Raw genomic sequence first — 16,860 nt, 5'->3', positions numbered from 1 at the left:
TAAATAAAAGAGAAACATATTAATTTCGTAAATAGTTTACTCAATTCTTGTGGAAGTGAAATATTTCTTTACAGTTTTACACTCCACCTCATACAAATATGGAAAGAATATCGTAATATTATAGCACATAGACATACGTACACAAGTAAAATTTTCACTTCCCCTTTCTCTGTCCAATACATAAGTAAAAGAGGTAAATGTCATTTTTGTTTTTCATTTTTTTCTTACAAGTTTTGAAAACTTTGCGATTAATATTGTGGGATCACGCAAGGTCCTTATTGTTGCAGGAGAAAGGAAAATTGTGATTTTTCTTTTTGCGCCCTTTGTTGGATTTGACAGCCACTTACAGTGTAACTGGCCACGGTCAGTTATCGTTCATTGCTTGAGTAGTCGTGGCATTGTCTTTACTCGTATGTGGTACCGTGCGGAGTCCGGAACCGCTTCTTCTTAATTTTGCCTACGGTATACGCAGACTCCGACGACAGGATGGATGCGCATCGCCTTAAGAATCCGTCGGAACATCCACGCCCGACGAAATTATCTCGGTACATGACGTAAGTACCGCATGCCTTTGTTAAACAACGCGTCATTGTTCCACTCGTAAAGCTTGGCGCCTTCTCCTGGTTTGCTGATAAAATTTGTGCACTCGGAGAGCGAACTTTTAACGATGCAAAATACATTAATTTATCACTGGCTGGGTACCTCACTGACCTGAGGTATGTAACACTTCAATTGCATTGGACGTTACCACTTTATCGTAACACCTTGGGAACGCTTAATTCACTGGGCCATGATTTTTTCTTATCCACACATTTTGATCAGGCATGTTAACACTTCCACATACAACATTTATAAAGATATCAAATAGTTTACACTTAAAGGTAATTACAAAAATTTTCTCTTTCAAACACAGAGAAAATGGCATTACATGGGAGAAAACATCCGCGAACTGAGTCAGAAAATCATGAATATTGCTGTCATCAAATATCTAAGAACATTTCCACCATACACAATGAGTGCATTAAACAACTTGTTAGTCAAGCTATTTGTTAAACTGTGACTATTCCTAGCTACCTTCATCTTCAAAGTTATACAACTTTGAGCAAACATTAGGGTATATACAAGTTCCTAAGAACTTGTAATTTCGTGCCTTAGAGTAACAGAATAGTCATTTAGACTTTTATATATTATGTATAATTTAATGTCAAGAATGAACAAGGATCTTTTGAGACTTTGTTTCAAGTGACTTGCACAGTAGCCTTTGTGCTGAAGATTTGCCTCAGTATTCCATGACGCAGACTGTCATTAGTGCGGTTTTTATCCGTTCTTTCTCTTTGGAAGCAATGCAACAGAGTTGAAGCTTACCGCTGCACTGTAAAAGAACAAGTGTACTGGTCTTGGGGAATTCCCATTACGACTTGTAGACAATCACAAACATACATACTTGTAAACTAGTAGAATAGGCAATGGGGCTGGTGGGTGGGACCCTCTTGGGTACGGGACGCCTACACTTAATATTTACTTCAATTGGGTTATATATTTGCAACATACACTACGCAACATTTATTACTATATAAATTATTCACTTTCTCAATTACGCATAAAAATACATATAAATTTTGCTGTTACATACATCCTGCACAGAACAGAGAAGTATGGAGAGCTGCATCAAACCAGTCTCTGGACTGAAGACCACAACAACAACATACATCTGCAGATTTCTAGACAGTTGTTTATTTGCTTTCCTGAGAACAAATCTTCCTATTATCTTCTTGCTTTAATATCTCACATTGAATTCACCTGCAGTGATGTGTTTCCAGGATCAGGATTCCTGTCATGACGTTTTAACTTACTTTGTAGCTTGCTACTACTCACTGTGCTGCATAGAATCCTTTCGCGTGTATAGCTTTCATTCCTTTCGGCGTTTTAGCATAGCAGTAATTCAATTCGATATAAGTTTCCCTAGCCGTAGTTTCATGTGCTTTGCAGTTGAGTAGCTTAATCTGTTGTAGTTCGTAGGAAACTTAGCGTACGGTGTTCTTTGATTAAGTAGGTGTAGCTAATGGAAAATAAAGCGTATTTATTTTTAGTATAACTCACTCTTTCGTTCGCTTAATTATCTCGTTGTACATAGATTTTCCTTCCTCAGTGTGTTACTGTGTTTGCAAATAGTTCGTATGAGTGTATGCGTGTGCGTGTGTCCGTGTGCGTGTACGTGTGTGTATTTCTTTTCCTCTTGTTTATATCCCCTTCTTTTAATATTTAGTTTGCTTTCTGTAAATGTTCTCAGCCTTCTTCCCACTATCTTAATCTATTTGCTATTCTGCCTACAAGTTCATAAAGAGCAGCAACACTGGCGCTACATTTTTTTATTCAAATACTCAGCTGTCAAGTGTGTCCTATTCCTTACGATAAATATGTACGTAATTTGGTCCTTACTATTTACATTACTTATCGCTACTTAACACGCCAGGTGAATGTGATAGCGTTAGCCAACAAAGTTATTTTTACAACATTTACTCTCAAATGAATTGAGAAATCTTTATCTAACTGGTCAGATTAACTGCTCTTCTAGTTGCGCATGGTAGCTCTTGATGTTCCGTAGGAAGCTGAACAGCGTATTGCAAATATTTTGCAGTCCTTCGCATGAGTGAGATGATCGCTGTGTTCTCATGTAATTGAGAACGAGGTGTCTGAGAGGGGGATGAATGACCTTCCAAACTGTCCCCTTTGCTCCCGCGTCGTCCGTACACGGCACAGATAGTATTGTTGTATATATATATATATATATATATATATATATATATATATATATATATATATATATATGCCTATTACTGATTATACTTTCAGTGCACAGCGCACTGGGAATATTTACCTATTCAAATAGTATTACCAATATAAATTCTTTTATAAACTACTTCCTTTCAAGTCAACTTACTTACTTTATGTTATGTTTACACCTCAATCTACACTATGTGATCAAAAGTATGCGGACACCCCCAAAAACATGCGTTTTTCATATTAGGTGGACTGCACTTCCACCTACTGGAAAGTACTCCATATTAGCGACCTCAGTAGTCATTAGACATCGTAAGACAGCAGAATGGGGCGCTCCGCGAACTCACGAATTTCGAACGCGATCAGGTGATTGGGCGTCAGTTGTTTCATGCATCGGTACACGAGATTTCCACACTCCTAAACATCTCTTGGTCCACTGTTTCCGATGTGATAGTGAACTGGAAACGTGAAGAGAGTACTATGACAGTTAGGCAGGAGGTGAGAAAATGATTTCATGGTCGAGCGGCTGCTCATAAGCCACACATCACGCCGGTAAATGCCAAACGACGCCTTGCTTGGTGTAAGGAGAGTACACATTGGGCAATTGAACAGTGTAAAAACGTTGTGTTGAGTGACGAATCACGGTACACAATGTAGCGACCCGATGGTAGGGTGTGGGTATGACGAATGCCAGGTGAACTTCATCCGCCAGCATGTGTAGTGCTAACAATGAAATTTGGAGGCCGTGGTGTTTTGGTGTGGTCGTGTATTTCATGGAGGGGGCTTGCACCCCTTGTTGTTTTGCGTGACACTATCACAGCACAGGCCTACATTGCTGTTTTAAGCACCTTCTTGTTTCCCACTATTGAAGAGCAATTCGGGGATGGGGATTGCATCTTTCAATACGTTCGAGCACCTGTTCATAATGCACGACCTGTGGCGGAGTGATTATACGACAATAACATCCCTGTAATGGACTGGCCTGCACAGAATCCTGACCCAAATCCTATAAAACACCTTTGGGATGATTTGGAACGCCGACTTCTTTGCCAGGCTTCACCGAGTGACATTGATACCTCTTCTCAGTGCACCACTCCCTGAAGAATGGGCTGCCATTCCCCAAGAAACCTTCCAGCACCTGGTTGCAACCGTGCCTACGAGAGTGGAAGCTGTCATCAAGGCTAAGGGTGGGCCAACATCATACTGAATTCCTGCATTACCAATGGAGGGCGCCACAAACCTGTAAGTCATTTTCACCCAGGTGTCCGTATACCTTTGATCACATGGTGTACACACAAGTGTGTGATCGCACTCGATTCCTTTCCCATCTTTTCTTATACAAAATTCGCTAAGGTGTGTAATAAATGTCATCCTAACAGTAATTCGTGCTTTTTATATTCAATTCCATATTTCGCCATCAAATGTGATGTGACAATGACTCTCTCTCCTAATCGTATTCTACGTTATGTTTGACGTCCATGACCTCCGTCATATCGTCTGAATTCCTTAAAATCTTTATGCAGGTACACTCCACGCATTTTTCCGGTTTTTGGATTACTTAGTAAGTAACATACTCCGGTGTGATAGTTTATGTATGACGTAAGGTCCTACATACACTACTTACCAATGTGGATTCGGTTTCCGTTACGTCGTTAAATATTTCGTGTATATATAAAATTTCGGGATATATCAACCGAATATTAACCATGTTTGTCAATTGACTGTGGACATTTGCCTTTGTTTTCAACAAATCAACTGAAATAGGTTTTTCGTCAGCTTACAAATGGCACTTAGCTTGGCCTCGATCAATCTTTACCTCATTCTTCCTGAAAAATTCCATGCCTAACAAAGAATTAACTATTAATTTTTCGACTACTAAAAATTTGTAAATGTGTAAATAAGTTTACATTTATATTAACAGGTAAACAAGTTTGCAGAATTAAAACTTTTGATATACAACCCAGTGCAGTTATAATGTGACAATTCTGTACTGGTATAGTAGGCAAATTGAGTTTGTACTGTAGTTTGTCAAACAGACTTTTTCGAAATTAAATTCATTTCTGCGCCAGTGTGTTGCGCAACCTGTACGTTTGTATTGCCAATTTTGGCCTTTATAATAGCTTCGTCGTCCAATCCTTTAATATTACTCAGGTGTTCATCTGTATAAAGATCATCTCTCACGTCATTCAAAAGCCGTATGCCCCCGCATACATTCACGGTCGTTGGCAGGTGGCTCGGGCCGAGCGATCGCTGTTTCCCTGCGGCGGAGATGGAGGGTTAATCCTCCTATCCGTCACCTCAACTGCGTGTATCGTAGGTTCAGAAATTTTTTACGTACGGCCTTGTATTTAACCGGAGGCGGCATGACCCTGTTCTGGGTTTCTCCCGCTCCCGTAACGACTGTTATTACTGTAGTTTACTCGGCGATTGATTATTACAATTACCATAATTTTCTTGTGAGTTGCCGTTCGGATCATCAGTCCGTTCCCAAATATTCCTAGTTACCATTTTATATGCTCCACTATCGGCTCTCCCGGTATTGATTCTGCAGTTGGCCATTATTTTAGACCAGCTTACTCTATCTAGGGAATCAAAACCATTAAAAAGAAAAAGACTGAAGCAGGGTACACGACACGTGAATCTTCTCTGCTGTTTACCTACAGATTATAAAGGCAGGTTCATTTTCCAATCCTTTTCGAGAATGAAAAACAGTATTACAGATATTTTCCAAGCAATATAAAATGTAGACTGGCAATGGCAAGGAAAGCGTTTCTGAAGAAGAAAAATTTGTTAACATCGAGTATAGATTTAAACGTCAGGAAGTCGTTTCTGCAAGTATTTGTATGGAGAGTAGCCATGTAGGGAAGTGAAACGTGGACGATAAACAGTTTAGACAAGAAGAGAATAGAAGCTTTCGAAACGTGGTGCTACAGAAGAATGCTGAAGATTAGATGGGTAGATCACATAACTAATGATGAGGTATTGAATAGAATTGGTGAGAAGAGGAGCTTGTGGCACAACTTGACAAGAAGAAGGAGCGGTTGGTAGGACATGTTCTGAGACATCGAGGGATCACCAATTCAGTATTGGAGGGCAGCGTGGAGGGTAAAAATCGTAGAGGGAGACCGAGAGATGAATACACTAAGCAGATTCAGAAGGATGTAGGCTGCAGTAGGTACTGGGAGATGAAGAAGCTTGCACAGGATAGAGTAGCATGGAGAGCTGCATCAAACCAGTCTCAGGACTGAAGACCACAACAACAACAACCTGGAGGAATCCTGCAAATGGAAAAAAGTTTCACTGCCAGAATTTGCCCAGCAAGTGGAGGAGAGATAGTAATGTAAAGTTACTGATCACCAGACTTGGCGCCAGTGCCCTGATTTAAATACTAATCCTCACCTCAGTGTCCGTTGGATGCACTAAGCTTGGCGGCCCCCTTGATGCTATTTGCTATGAGTAGATCACGAGCCGGCACTGGGTTTCACCCTCTCCCTTCTCTCATCTTCATTATACAACACAAACGTTACATTACACTACACTACACGCACTGGACATACACAGACATTATATATATACACAGTATTAAGCAATTGTCATAGAGTGTGTTGAAAATAAATAAGCAACAACAACGATTTCCTCTGCTATGTAGGCCGAAAGATTAGTTCACTATTTCCAAAATATGACGTACAGTATAAAACCGAAAAATTTGGCGAAATGTGGTTCCGGTCATGAACGTCTACAAACCAACATGTAACCCAACACTAAATAATAGTATTATATCCAGGAGGAATCTAATCAGACAGCTAACGTGTTGGAGAGAAAGGGAGAGCACACTAAGGGCTTCTGGTTGTGGCCAACCCGTGTGGTCTTTACTTTACTACAGTGTGCAAGAGAAATCCTTGTTTACTAAACGTTATACCACATACAGAATTGTGACATAGGTAACCACGACGACTGATGATTAAAACATCCTGTATAGTTGCACAATTATTTATTGACTGGAGTCTTCACACCATCAGGTTTCAGGGACCAGCCACATCTTCAGATGTATACGTAATTTAAAATAAAACATTATCTCTAAACTGCAAGACCATAAACAAGCTAACAGTAATAGAAAAAACTGATAAATCCATTCTACTGAGCACACCCATAAATAGGTCCAAGCGGCAAAGTCAAAGCTAAATTGCAAAAGTTAATACGACCCCAGAACACGCACCTTTCAACTGTAATTGACCCAAGTCACCCTTGACCTGAAAATGTCGGCGAGAGAGAACAGAGTCTAAATAAACCACATAAAGTCAGATTAGATGCAATATGGGAGGCGGAAAGCTGCAAATAGCGACAGCAGTATACAAGTTTAGTTACAGGCTCTTCATTAGCCACTTCATTAGCGAACACAAATTCTCGCTCTTATAGGAAAGGTTCTTTGGTAAATGGACCCAAATTAAGGAAAAGATGATGCTACGTAGGGGATAAATCAATTATGTTACTTTCATTTATGATGGAAACTAGGACCATCTTTGAATAATCAAATACTTAATATTACTTTTGCTATTGAGTTCCCAGTGGTTGTTGCCTTGCCCTATCAGGATATGTTGCTTACTTTGCATGATACGGTATTACCTGTAACATTTACCTTAAAATCAACCATGACAGATACTGATAGAGAAAAAACAATAAGAGTAGCAATAATGGGTTTATAGGCAACATTTTGTTGGAGCAGGATGTAGGGACGAGAAGAAGTTCGTTAGGATTCCCTAATATAGGAATGTTGTGGATAAAGTGCTTATTTGGCTGATGGATGTAAATATTATAACTGCATTCTTTATTCCTAAGAATGATGGACAACGTTTTATGTGGCATTAATATAGGAACTCCTAACCATATAATTTTGAATATTAACTGAGATACTAATACATATATGTTACATTACCCAGTTAAAATTCATAATTATTATGTGGTTGGGAATGCCTACATTCATGCCATATAAAACGTTGTGTATCATATAATGCATGGGTAGTTACATGATATAATAGACTGCTATTCCTGATTGAAGCCCACAAAAGTGTACAGACTATCTGTAGAGAGTGGTAGATATAAGAAAGGGTATATTCAGTGAAATCAGAAAGCAATGAAAAGCGCATCTACATGACAAGTAGTCCTTGAAAAGAACAAAACAGTGAATAGTGTCAACTGTTATCAGAAAACCTGATATAGGCGAAGTGATCAAAACTAAAATGTAAATGCATATCTACATGTTGAGTAGTAAATACAAGATGTTGAGCTAGGAAACATAACACGGTAATGAGAGCAAACAATTATGTCATATGTATTCAAAAATGTGTCAAATAACTAGACATACACAAAATTTCTGTCCCGACATCCCTAGAACTATTTAACAAACACGTCATATGATAATCACAAGATGAGCTGTACACACTGAAAACATGAATGTATCCATATCCAACTAATGAACATAAAACCATTATGGTGGATCATATGCAGAAAATATACTACAAACAATCACCTATTTCTTATAATATCTGTAATACACATGAATATATCCCTACATGTCATGCGGTAAACACAAAACATATTGTAGGAAACATCAAGAAAGGCAGACTATACGTCGTATGTATCCAAAAATGTGTGGAAGTTTCTGATACAGAGTTATAAGTATGTCACAATATACAAAGAAATGTATACAATACAACACTGGGTTATTCCAGTCAAGGTGGACCAAGTGAAAGTCATATATCATGAAATAAAATTATGGTATGACACCATCAGGGAATATATTAAAGGCACGTATCTATGTCGCAGAACATCAAAAATATAGAGAGTAGAGGTAAGGAAACAGAGTAATACAAATAATGCCATCAAGTAATGATGCAGTGGTGTAAAATTTTACACCTTTATTAGATATCAGACCTCTGTAACGAGTCTCAGACACAAAATACCAACAATGGGGTGTAGCAAACACTAAGGCAACACAGCAAGGAATTAAACTCAGAAGTGCGGAGGGGGGGAGAGAGGGACCTGTCGAAGAATGTTAACCATACATGATATAATATGGCAAAATCAGGAAGGTATTAGAAGCAAATACCTATGTCAACTCTACAGGAAGTACATGAAATTAAAGCTCAAAGCCGGAGTGTGGAACAAAAAGATTATGTTAACAGTCAAGTATCAACTATTGTGTGTAAAATAAATATTCATGTATGCAGAGATACATGTCCACATGTAGGCAGCAGAAGACTTAGCAAGATATAAAGATGTCAGAACCAACTTGAGTGTATTAAACAATCAAGGATTAATTCTTATGCTCAATATGCATGACTACTGCATCTAAGTAGACGGTTAGGAGGACACTTCTAACTAAAGTGAAACAGGTAGGAGTATTGCCACAATTGTATTACTTAAAGAGTTTCGTAAATAACAATTTTAGGGAGGAAAATAGAGGAGCATACACGATGTCTTGGCAATAACGTATCATGTTGTCTGATTTGGTAATAACGTATCATGCTGTCTGATTATTGATGTGGAAAAGGAACAATCTAGAAAGGATAAACGATAAATCGTACATGTTGCGTGGGATGAAGCATCAAATGGGAGCTGGGGAAAAATAAGCAAGAAAAGGTGAATTGTGGAAATTCAGAATGGTAGGCTAAAACATCAGGATTACAGTATTTAAAGTATACATGTCAGAGAAGTGCAAAACCATCTAAGGCAAACAGTCAAAATCGAAGTGCATAAATAATTACAAAAACAGTCAAAGAATAATTTGTTCTTGGACTCTGTGTTCGTTCAGCAGGTTCAGAGGTTCATTATGTGAGTGAATATAAATTTACAAATCTTGTAAGACGTACATTGTACCTCCTTTGTCTATGAAGTGTAAAACATTAAGATTCTGGTCGACACCTATTACAGCATTTTCTTAGCTTTCAAATGTTTTTTGGATATAAAGTGTTTAAAGATACAAAAGAATGTCTGTGCTCGGTATGTTCCTGACTTTCTTGTCATATTGCGTAGCTATGGCCATCACAGTGTTTCATACATACTTTATTTCTGCAGTGGGTCGACTGTTCCACAGAATGTGTCAAGAATTTGGATGGTATGTTTTGTCTATTACAGGGATGGACATACACAAATTTGACATACCCCACCAGGTAATGGGGCAGTACTGTAGATATATTGCTAATAAGATCAATCTAATGAAAATAACAACAGCCGTCAACTTCAACAAAAGTTGCATCGAGAAAGACTGTAAATGAAACTAGAGCTTAGAAACTTATACCAGACAGATGATTTCCTTTAAAACAGGTCTATTTGAATCACCTACAACTTAATAAATTACTGGCTCCCCAGCAGTTTTATAGAATAGTGCATTATGTTAATAACATGGTAGAGATGAAGGTGCACACTATAGTTAATACGCATGAAAAGAAAATGTGTTAATCAAACTTAAGACAGCATATGCTACGTAAGATGGAATATATCCACAGTGGCCATTTATTTTACGACAGAATAGTTAATAAAACAATCATTGTCTTTAGTAATGAAGAGTTAGGGTTACTGCAAAACAGTAATAAGTATGCTGCTGATAGAAAGTTGTGATTTAAGGACATGAAACTGATGTTAGTAGATACTGAAAAAGTCTTCAATTGCTGTAAAGTTACCAAGACATAACAAGACTTCCTTACCAGCTAATTAGCATAACCAATCATCTAATGTTAAGAAAATAAAAAGTGTAAGACAAATAACAATGAAGAACTAGTATGTAACATTAATATAAAATTGATAGAGCGAGAAGTGCTGATTTTGAAAGCTGACAAAGAGAATAACTCGGTAATTTGAAATGTAAATGTGTGTACTGTAAAAGTTAAGGAATTTTTTGTGAGTAAAGGTGTTTCAAAATGTGGCTATGGCCATACTCAACAGTTTGAAAACGCTATGGGTGACTTTTTTCTTATTTAGTACAATGTCTTTATGTCTTGTAGTAATGAATCCATGTCCCCTTCGTTTATGGGCCCAACCTATAATTAATGAACTCATTGTCCCAATGAGACACGTTACTAACTACATAGGAAATCCTGCTTACAGACACTGTGATAAATTGAGTGAGATATTAGGCAAAAACTGTATGTTCTAGAAATAGTTCTCAGTGAAAACTACTTATGAGCTTATTGAGCAAATTAGGGATGTTCCTCATATGTCTGCGTAAGCAGAAGAAAGTAACGATCAAAGTCCGAAAATAATTTATTGAACTGTTCAATCTACCAAAACAATTCTCCAAGTATAACACCAACACAAAACAGTGATCCGTCTTCGAATCACAACTACAGACAAGAATAATATAGAAAACTACTGAAGTAATTTCCTAGTAGCCTTCTCCAGAGACTTCTCCGATATACCAAGCGTAATCCAGAGATCAGCGAGAAGCTGCTGGGGCGGCAGCTATCCACGTCTGCTGGCCTTCGATGAACTCTGATGTGCGGCCTAGCGCCGGCCTTTACAGCGCTTCAGCGGATGAGTACCTCGGAACTATTTTCCATCACGTGGTTTCACGTGTGAAAATAGTTCCGGGATCTGCAGCGACCTCTTCCTTATGTTTATGTGGGCTGGTAGTGGCCCCTGGCGGCCTCTGGTGTCTTTGCTGTGGTGTTGTTGTTGTGGTTGTTGCTGTGGCCGTTCATCAATATTACCTGACGGTTGTGTAGTGCTTTGGTGTGCCTGCGAGGCGGGCAAACCGCGGCTGCAGGCTGTCAGTTCGGTTGCTGATACTCTAGGCTCCATGATGTCTGGTGGAGAAGGCCACAGCAGTTCCTATAACAACTAATTGCTAATGTATATTATTAGAATAACAGATCCATATACAACAATTCCTGTAAATTATGGCATTCCACTTGCCAAGAAAAACTGCATTAAACACAGACAGGGCCTACTAACCTCTGGAGTATTCTTGCACTGACCTTTTGAGCACCTTAATTTGTACTGAAAAATTCTTTAAATACACTATGCTACCCACTGCCCACGAGACAGGACGCTTCTCGTGATTATAGCGAACGGCCTGCCTCCTATGTGCCACCTGGATGTTTTTCTTAGTGGACTCCCAATTTTTCTTTGTTATTTCAGGGTTACTATCCTCTGGGAGCAAATCATTGATCCCCATGCATGTAAGTTACTGAGAGGTGAATTTACTGTGTAAATAAGTCAACCTGGCAGGAGTCGTCTCATGTGCCTTATGAACAACAGTGTGTAGTGCAAAATTTAACCAACCAGTTGACTGATCCCACATGGTTTGTGACTGAGAGTGAAAGGTGATAAGAGCCAGCTTCAAATTTCAGTTCATCTTCTCTGCAAAGGATTGCTGATCGTAGCAGGGGGTGCGGTGACATGAGATATCCCGCTACTAAAACAGAACCTCTTGAATTCGTGACACAAACACCTGTGGATCGTCACTTACTAATGTCCTGGGTGGCCCAAACATAGCAAATATACTAGTCGGATGCTCAGTCGTAGTTCCTGAGGTTCCCAATTTGCTCAACATTAGCCAGACAAACGTAAAAAATTGTATCAACCACCACGAAAAGATACATATTCCAACGCCTGGTGCGTGGTAAGAGCCTTAGATAACCGACAAAAAGGTTATCTGTATGGTTTTTACCCAAGTTGGAACCTGTTACCCTTTACATGTGATCTGACGTTCTTGACACTGTCCTACTAACTTCTGGGCATCCACATTTAGGGTAGGCCAGGTTAGGTGTTGCTCCATCTTCATGATTTATCTTCTGCTTCTTCTCTTCAAGTATTAGGCGAAATTACCTCTTACAGTAACCATCGTTACCAGGATCTTCCTCTACCTCTTCTTCCTTGGCAGCTAAAATTTATAGCCTTTAAGGGGAGTCTGTCATTCTACATTCGTTCTAGGTCTTCATTCCATTTTCTTATGTAACCTAAAGTTTTCATTAAAACTAAAATTTCTTACTTCTCCTCTAATATATTGATTTCTTAGTCTTTCTTCTATGTGTGACCTTTAACGCAATGCAGGAATTTCACTTATTGTCCCTTAATACGTCTTGCATGGTTTTTGATAATCAACTAGGTTTTGCTTCCATAAAGCAATGTAAGGTCTGTAACTGCTTGGCAGACTTTGAGTCTCTATGCTAGTTTTGTTTTTAAATTTTCTGTTAGTTGTTCCACATACCCAGCTGAATCTTCCTAACTTAATTTCTATGACTCTGCTGTCCATACGTCACCTCACATTCTACATAACTGAAGTGGTTTACCTTCTCTAAAATCTTCTTATGTACGAGTATTTTGATTCTAATATGTTCTTTTCCCATGGATATTTCTGTTGAGGTCTCCACGTCAAATGTCGCAATTATTTGTGTCAATAAGTAAATTCCTTTTTGAAGGTGATCTTCTGCTAGGATTACTGCATTATCAGCATATAGTAAGTTATTTAAAAGACTCCTCTTGCCTAGGTAAGTATCTTTTTGAAATTCTATTTTCCACACATGAATTACTTCATTTCTGTAAATGTTAAACAAAATTGCGGAGATACAGCACCCTTGTAATATCCTTTTGTTAGTTGATATGTCATTAGGTCTTTCTGCTTTGAAATCAAGTGTGATAGTCTATTGATATAAACTTTTTATCGCCTTCATTAGAAGCTTCGAATTTCCGCGATTCTTTATTGTCTTCGAAAGTTTTGTTACACTAGCGATCTTCCAGTCTTTGGGGATATTCTTACTCTTCCGACAGTCGTTTAAAAGTTTTAGTAGTAATAGATGGAACATCATTCCTCCATATTGTAGCAGTTCAGCATTAATACCATCTCTTCCTGTCGGTTTGTTGTTCTTAAGTGGTGTTAAGGCAGATGTTACTTCGTCAGATTATATTTTATCTAATCCTTTCTCATCTATTGTTTCAATGTTAGTTTCATGTACTGTATCATTATACCATAACCCTTTATAATAATTTACCTATTGTTCTTCTCCAGTGTTGTTTACTTGTCTCTTCTTTCTTCCGTTGTGTTTAAAGTTTTTAAGACTTTATAGGCCATTTTTCGTCTCCCGTGGACATCATTCTCGATATTAGCAGTAAATCTGTCCCTATGTTTTTGGTATGCTTTCCTTCTACATACCTAGCAATATTTCTTCTCTCCTTATAGGATCGCTTATTTACAGCTACGGAGTTGTTTGAGTGTTTTATATATGAATCTTGTTTCCCTTTAACAGTGTTACCTATACCCTCATTCCAGATTTTAAAGTCCTTTCTCTTTCTTATTTTTTTATTTTCACCAGGAGCTTCTCCTGCTACTATATACATCATATTTTTAGATTTTGCTATTTATTTAATCTGCTTTGCGGAAGATGTTGTCCTCTTCAAGCTTTATAAACGCTTTGATCTTACTGGTTTCTTTATTTCTTTTGACATTTTCTTCCATTTCGCAATAAGATCTATTCCAAGGATAACTAGAAAATGATCTGATACTATAGCTTGTTCTTTATCAACTCTTGTACATCTTACTTCACCCGCTAGCTTATCATTTACTAAAACGTAATCAATTATCGATCTACTGGCCCAGGTATTAAAAAGTGAGTTATTTTTAGAATACTGTAAGCGGCAAAATCTCTTAGTATTTTTCCATTTTCATTACATTCTGGCTCTCCAAAGTTTCTATAGTATTCGTTATTTATTTACTTCCTATTCTGGCACTGAAATCACCCATCATAACAATTTGATCAGTAGCACTATATTTATTCAGAGTTTTCTGTATTTCTCATTATAATATTCTAGATTCATCCTTTTCTTCCTTCTACTGGTGCATATTCACATATATTTGTGCCGTTACCTCTTCTCAGTTTCAATTTTACTGTGAGTATTTTTTTGCTTAAGTATGTGCAATCTTTAATCTCTCTTTCCTATCTCACATGCAGGAGTAATTTTCGTTCGTTTTGTTCGATAGCGTTACAGAACATAATGTAATCGCCTGCGTATTTATTACCTCTCATGTTCATTTTCATTTCTGTGATTCCTACAGCATTGATAATCATATCTAATTTCTTAGTTCCATCTCTTTCTGAGAAATTCCTCTGACATTCGAGGTTGCTAATTTGATGTAATCGTTGGTCCATTTTTGTTTGTACATTTTTATAACCTTTCATTTACCTTTGAGACCATCCTTTTTCCGAGGCTCCTTGGGATGCTAGGTGTAGTGTGTGTTCCGAGAGTTGGTTACCACTCATAATCTTTTGTAGCCACAAATGCCCCCACACAAAGACTTACGAAATACTGGATATGTCAGGAACTAAATCCCGGGGAGGGCACAACTTGTCTTTGTTACCATAAAAATTATGAAAGCAAAGAATCCCCTTCTTAGTAGACCACCTCGGAACCTCTCCACTTTTAAGCAACTGCGTCCTTACTGGAGGTCTCCAAACAATCACGGAACATCCCCGACACTGAACCCACACAAAAATGTCGCTTAGTACATTCTTTAGATTCCCCATATTCGTTTCCTTCAGAAACCATCCGAGATAGGGCCTAGGGCACTCGATTACCCGTCGTCTTAAAGCGATGCACCCGAAAACGGAATGTCGAAATTCTTACCGCCCACCTGCCTACATGCCGCATCTTGAACCGTTGGGCCAAAACCTGCGACAATGCTTGATTGTGAGCCGCCAAACAAAATTATTTACGCTCAAGCCAATTGGCCGTCTTTCGCCTCAGTTTTCCTGGAGGAGAACCGTGGAAATTCCAGCGTTGGAAGTGTCTGCTTGGAGAATTAAGTCTTTCTCAAAATTCGGTGCGGCCAACACAGGCGCATTTGCTAATGCCTCCATAAGAGCGTCAAAGAATGTTTTCTGAGATTCACCCCGCACGAACTTCTCTCTTCGCAGCTAGTTAAGGATGACGCCAGTTGTGCGAAATTCTGTACGAATTTACGAAAAAAGTTGGCCATCCCTTGAATCTACCACTATCCTTCTTATTTTTACATACCGGAAACTGATGGATGGCTTTAGTGCGTTCTTGGTCTATCTTTATACTATTGGCAGAGACTACGTGACCCAGGAATGAGACTTCTTTCTTTTCTAGATTAATCTGAATTGCGTCACTTAAGTGGTCTTCACAAGTCTTATGACAAATGTATGTTTGATAAATTTTTATGTATTTAGATAGTTATTAAATTTACTATTTTTCAGTTGGCGTTTTCTTGTTGTTTCTAGTGAAATAAATACAGCGAAAACTTTCACAACTTTCGCCCATTTTTTTCAGTTGCGTCACTGCATCAGTGGTCGCTTGAATCTTCTGTTTTAGACAAAGAATCGTGTGATGTTTTTTTCGTATTGTTGTGGATTAATACTCTTGACAATAGTAGTTACTTTCCTTGTAGCGAGTGGAATTTGTGATCACTGTAGTTAGTTTTTAAAATCATTCTATTGTGTTAAAAAAACTCAGTAAACAGGGAAGTCTACTTCTTTTCAGTAACTGTAAAAAAATTGTCGTAAGTGAGAAGTGTGGGCTCTGGGATACGTTTATGAGTAATTGGACTGTTCTAAGTATTTTGAATGGAAGGAATGCAGTGGGGAAGCCAAAGGTCATTCTAGTGAGATCCTCTCTTGGATTTGCAGCGCATGTAGCAAGAATACGTTAGTAGAGAAGGCGGAGCGTAAGGTCTATGCTCTTGAGACGCAGTTACAAAACCCGAAGGAGGACCTACGTAGTATGAAGAGGGAGTAGGGGACTGGGGAATGGGAACTGAAATTTGGCAGAAAGGCTACCAGGAGAAGGAGATATTCAGATAGTTGCACTTTACCTGTTACCAATAGATCTGACTGTCAGAAGCTAGTAGAGAGGAACCTCTTGTAGCTGTGGATGTAAGCATGCAGCAGATTGCGGCAGCTAGGGAGCCTAAGGTGACTGCAAATTCTAATAGAGAGAAAAAAGTTCTGCTGTCAAGTAATTCTCATGGCAGAGGTGTAGGCCAGCAGTTGCGGGCATTGCTAGAGAGTGAGACCAGATCACCAGCATACTGAAGCCTTTTGGCAGGGTTGGCTCAGGTTACTTAAC

This window comes from Schistocerca americana, chromosome 2, assembly GCF_021461395.2.
Source record: "Schistocerca americana isolate TAMUIC-IGC-003095 chromosome 2, iqSchAmer2.1, whole genome shotgun sequence".
Classification (NCBI taxonomy): Eukaryota; Metazoa; Arthropoda; class Insecta; order Orthoptera; family Acrididae; genus Schistocerca; species Schistocerca americana.
Note: the sequence above shows the minus strand (reverse complement) of the source record.